Source organism: Lynx canadensis, chromosome X (genome assembly GCF_007474595.2).
Source record: "Lynx canadensis isolate LIC74 chromosome X, mLynCan4.pri.v2, whole genome shotgun sequence".
In the NCBI taxonomy this organism is placed as follows: domain Eukaryota; kingdom Metazoa; phylum Chordata; class Mammalia; order Carnivora; family Felidae; genus Lynx; species Lynx canadensis.
The window spans coordinates 56,424,782-56,430,879 of record NC_044321.2 but is presented as its reverse complement, the minus strand read 5'-3'; positions in this window follow the sequence as shown (position 1 = coordinate 56,430,879).

Genomic DNA, 6,098 nt, shown 5'->3' with positions numbered 1-6,098 from the left:
GCTTGAACTTATAAACTGAGATCACGACCTGAGCCGAAGTCAGATGCTTAACTGACTAAGCCACTCAGGTGCCCCGAGATCTCCTCTCTTAGCAAATTTCAAGTATGTAATACATTATTAACTACATTTGCCATGCTGTCCACTAGATTTCCAGAACTTAATTATCTTATAACCGAAAGTTTGTATCCTTTGATCAATATCTCCTCTTTTCCCTCATCTCCCAGCCTCTGGTAACCACCATTTGTTTTCTGATTCTGTACCAACTAATTCACTTTAACATCTGCATACTGTTCCATTGTATACATGAACCATGATTTTATTTAGCCAAACCTACTGATAGGCATTTGGTTTATTCTAATGTTTATTACAAATACTGCTATGTTGTTTGTACAGATAGCTGTGTGCCTCTGTGAATATTTCTGTAGGATAAATTTTTAGAAATGTATTGCTGTATGAAGTGGTATGCACATTAGAATTTTTTAACTAATTTTTTAATGTTTATTTATTATTTTATGGGGCGCCTGGGTGGCACAGTCGGTTAAGCGTCCGACTTCAGCCAGGTCACGATCTCGCGGTCCGTGAGTTCGAGCCCCGCGTCAGGCTCTGGGCTGATGGCTCGGAGCCTGGAGCCTGTTTCCGATTCTGTGTCTCCCTCTCTCTCTGCCCCTCCCCCGTTCATGCTCTGTCTCTCTCTGTCCCAAAAATAAATAAAAACGTTGAAGAAAAAAAAAATTTTAATGTTTATTTATTATTTTTGAGAGACAGAGAGACAGAGTGTGAGTGGGGGAGGGGCTGACAGAGAGGGAGACAGAGAATCCAAAGCAGGCTCCAGGCTCTGAGATGTCAGCATAGAGCCTGATGTGGAGCTCAAACCAATGAACCGTAAGATTGTGACCTGAGCCGAAATCAGATGCTTAACCGACTGAGCTACTCAGGTGCCCCAACAATGATGACTTTTAAAATACATCTCTAGTTCTACATTTATTAGTTAGTATTCTACTGTAAAGAAGAGCTTTCCCTTTACACCGTGCATTGATTGATTGATTGATTATCAGTATGGACACATGGATTCTTATTTAGTGCATAGGTTGTGTTTTACTGTCATTGTTCAATTTGATGCTTAAATATGGCCAGTGGGAGCCCCTTAAGCTGATGTCTGTGTCCACTGACATGTGCCCACCATTCTTTAGCACTTCCTTACTTTCTGGAACAACAAGAATATCTCCAGGCTTATCCTGTATTTTCCTGCCCCTAGCCCTGGAATCGGCTATTTCTTTAAGGAGCTCTGGCTCCTTTAAGTGAGGAATGATATTTAGAAACCAAGATCTGGGTGCTAGGTTATACTTATTGTTACTGGGGTGTCACAGCTTTTGGGCTTTTGTTGTTGTTAGCAGAGAGACCTAGGAATTATCCTAGGCTTTTGAATCCTTCTCGATATCCCTACCAAGTCATTGCCTAGGTCTGTACTTGAACACTTCATTATTTGAGGATATTGCTCCAGAGATAGTCTCTGCCACTATCAGTCAGCTCTGATATTTGATAACCCTTTGTATATGAAAACAGTGATCATTGGTTTCTTCTACTAAGTCTTGCTTTCTCTGTGCTAAGTATTAGCAGTTCCTTTACAGCCATTATTCTCCTGGTAGAGTTTTAAGGTCTACTCATCATTCTGGTTATTCCATTTTGTTCTGTTCATACTTCAGTTCATTAATATCTCTCTTTAAATGTTGACATCTAGAATGGAATGGACTACTTCAGGTACATGTTCTGATCAGTACAAAGGAGTGGGTCAATGACTTTCTGTGTTCTAGACCTTCTACTACTACTTATGCAGGCCAAGATTAACTTCACTTTTTCTTTGTTTTGACAGCCGCATGAATCACTCTGTTGACTTATATTGAACCTATAGTTAGTTGAAATCTGTAAGACTTTAACTCTGCAGCTTTGTTCATCCGTTTGGTACTTGCACAGTTATGTTTTTTTAAATTTTTTTTTAGTGTTTATTCATTTTTGACAGGGGAAGAGAGAGATACAGCATGAGTGGGGGAGGGGCAGAGAGAGAGGGAGACACAGAATCCAAAGCAGGCTCCAAGCTCTGAGCTGTCAGCACAGAGCCGGACGCGGGGCTCGAACACACAGACCGCGAGATCATGACCTGAGCTGAAGTCGGATGCTTAACCGAATGAGCCACTCAGACGCCCCTGCACAGTTGTTTTAGGACCTAGCACAAGTCTTCATTTCTTTCTTTTTGGCTTGTTAAATTTAGTCTATTATTCCTGCTTGTCAAGCTTATTGTGGATCTCAAATGTCATCCAGTATACTAGCTATCTTTTCCAGTTTACCATTTGCAAGGTTGATTAGTATGCCATTAATGTCTTTATACAAGTAACTATATAAAAATATCAAGAAGGGCAAGGTGGAGCTCAAATCTTTTTAGCCTGACTTGAGACTTTCTCCCATGTTTAAGTCAATCCATCCAATAAGGGTGGCTGCTATTCATCTCCCTTCAGCTGCTGTTGTGTATAGGGTATGAACACACAGACCTGTCACAATACAAAAAAAAAGATCCAATCACTAGTTTTTTCATAGGGTCAGTGCTTCAAGATCATAGGAAGGCTTGTTTATTGTAAAATGGGGATCTTTCACATAGTCCAGACTTATTCTTGAGTGGAAATTGGCCAGCCTGGCTCAGTCTGTGTCCTCTTTGTTGCCAGAGGCTAAGAGAAATGTTTCAGAGACCCTAGGCTATTCTACCTTAATCATAGAAACTTTGTTGAATCTAAGGAATTTTAGGGGTCAACTAGTTCAAGCTTCAAAAATCTGTCTGATAAAGCCTCCTATTAATGTGCCCTTCATTTTAAATCTGCTGTATCAGTCACGAATACTTACACACTTTATTAAAAAGGAGGAAAGGTGCCTTATAGAAAGGTGCCTCAGAATTACAAATAAGGATTGGAAAAGGTCATTGTCTTAAAGTAAAGTAAAATTAAATGTAATGGATAAAAGTAGCTATCTGAAAGCATACATGTACAGAATTTCTTTTTTTAATATTAAATATAATTTATTGTCAAATTGGTTTCCATACAACACCCAGTGCTCATCCCAACAGGTGCCCTCCTCAATGCCCATCACCCACTTTCCCTCTCCCCCACCCCCCCTCAACCCTCAATTTGTTCTCACTATTTAAGAGTCTCTTAATATATGTACAGAATTAACCTACCCTAAGAAAGAGCTTCTAAGTTTTCTTTTAATGAAACTATTTTTCAAGTTGCCATCAAAGACCAGAGTATAGTTTCAGGAGGAAGAGAATGAAATGTAATAATGCAAAGAAATCCTAATTTATTCAATTGCCTTATAACTTGTCCACCTGAGATAGTGTTCTGTGAAGAGAAGGGTGATGGGTGGTTATCTGAAAGGAGCTTGGAGGGGAAAGAATAACATTTGGTTTATTTAGCCTTTCCTGGGTGTTCTTGTTGTTTATTTTTAATTATATAGGTAATATGTGAATACTTTTTTTTTCATTTTTTGAATGTTTATTTATCTCTTAGAGAGAAAGAGAGAGAGCGTGCACACGCAAGCAGGGGAGGGGCAGAGAGAGGGAGACAGAATCTGAAGCAAGCTCTAGGCTCTGAGCTGTCAGCACAGAGCCCAGTGCGGGGCTCAAACTCACGAACTGCGAGATCATGAGCTGAGCTGAAGTCATTTAAGTGACTGAGCCACCCAGGTGCCCCACCTCCTCTTGTGTTTTTTATCTTAGTGAATGGCACCACTGTTGACTCTGTTGCCCAAGCCTGAAACCTTCATATCACCCTCCCTCTAGTTATTCTACTACCAAACCCTTTCAGAAGCATTTGCTAAATATGCGTTGAATCCATACGCTTCTCTCTATTCATACTGCCACAACCCTAGTCCAGCCCACCATCACCTCTCACCTGAACTATTGCAACCGTTTCCTACTTTATCTACCTACCCTTTCTACCTATCTTTCCCTTTCCTACCCCAATTCATTCTCTGTACTAGAGCCAGGGAACGCTTTCTAAAACACACCCTTCAGTGACTTCCTAGTCCCATTAAGAGAAAGTCCAAAATTCTTGGAGTAGCTTGCAAGGCCCTACATCTTGCTCCTGCCTCAGTTCCATTTACCATAACTCTCCATCTTAAACTCTGTGTCTCAGTCATTCTAAACTCTGTTTTGCATTCTTGGAGAATGCTATGCTCTTTTCCTCAGAATCCAAACCTTCACACGTGCTGTTCCAATGTCTGGTTGCTCCAATTTTAGTGATGTGGTTAAGGGATGAGTACAGATTGGTGACCTCTTGACTCTTCCATTGTAAAGTTTCTCATTTGTCTTTCTCTTACTGGTTTTAGCATCCATTGATGATCATCATTCAAATCAGTGATTTTTCTAGTCCTGTCATTCCTTCTACACCTATTAGCTGGAATTCTTTTGTATAGAATTTTCCTTATTGACTAGATCTATTTGGTATCCTAAAATACAGTGTGTACATGATTGGAAAGGTAAGTGTTTGATTCTTTTGTGATTATATCTTTTAAGTTTATTTAAATGAATGATTTGGAGTTTGGGGCAATTTTATCAGAGAAACCATTTACAAGTGGCATTTATGTTTCCAGAATAGCAGATAAAAGCCTACTTAACCCACAGCATAAATGAAACATTACACATAAGCAATGAAAAATAAAAATATTTTTGTAATATTAGTTATTAACATAAAATTGAATATGTTTTTAAAGTTTAACTTAAGTACTAGTACTTGAGAGAAAGGCAGCCTTAATTAGAGGAAGAAAAGGTAGATGGATACTTATGGTGATTTGAAGGGATCTGCTGAGTGCTTTCAAGAGCTTTTAGAATTTGATGGTACTTGTTCTTATGCCTAATTTCACTAAGGTTTTAAGCTATTTCCATTTTTGTGACTGGTGTAATACCAACACTGCTCTTAAACTCAGCAACCAGGGCCCACAATCACGGCAAAATTTCAGCTTGCAAATGGAGACAGGCACATTTTCCAGCATGCCACGTATTAAAGGGCAGTTAGGTGGATGTAAGTGAGTGAAACTGAGCTGAGAGTGGTAAAAGATAAGAGAAAGGACTTTAATGCTAGGACTGTAAGGTCTGAGGAGGGACCAAGGCCAGGACTAGGGAGAGACAAATGAGATGCCTGTAGTGCCCATCCTACACTCACTTGGACCTGAGGGTGAGTGCCTTCGTAAATGTTGTGCCCTATGATAGTGACTCTGAGGTCCGTCAGTGGGAAAGAGAGCAGTGAGAGCCATGGAAGGACTAGATACTAAGGCTTCTATGAATTCCAGTAACAGGGGTCCTAGGGACAGGAGTTCAAACCTAAGCAAAGACTCTAAAGGCTGCAGATAGGAGCCTAGGCATTTTGTGATGGGAGAATAAGTTTCAAAAAAACAAAGTAGACTAAACATTGGAGGTCAAGAAAGGCTTCACGGAGGAGGCTTGTGTTGGAATCAGAAGACTGTTCTCAGGCCAGAAAGGTGTGGGAGGAAGTGTGATAATGAAGATGGAGGAAACAGTAGATGCAGAGGCATGGAGATATGAAATAGGTTTAGTGGCTGTAATTTAGGGCGTGGTAAGTGGTGAGGCTGGGGACCATGTTATGGAGGGCTTTCTAGACCCTGTTGTAGATTTGAACTTCATGTCTGTGAACCTTGAGGAACAACTGAAGGTTTTTTATGATTGGAAGTTACATGGTCGGATTTGTGAATTTAAAAAATTATTAAGTATTTTCAGGGGCTGGCTCAGTCAGAGGAGTGCATGACTCTTGATCGCAGGGTTATGAGGTCAAGCCCCACATGTGTAGAGATTAATTAAAAATAAAACCTTACAAAAAATTAAAAATAAAAAATTATTAAGTATTTTCAAATGTGCTCATAAGTAAAGCAAATAGTACAGTGAACCCTCATATGTTAACCACAATGTTAACCACATTCAGTAATTATCAAGATTTGGCTGATCATGTTTCAGCCATCTCTTTTTTTTCCTTTCCTTTCTTTTTAAAAATCTGCTGAAAGGGGGCGCCTGGGTGGCTCAGTAGGTTAAGCATTTGACTTTGGCT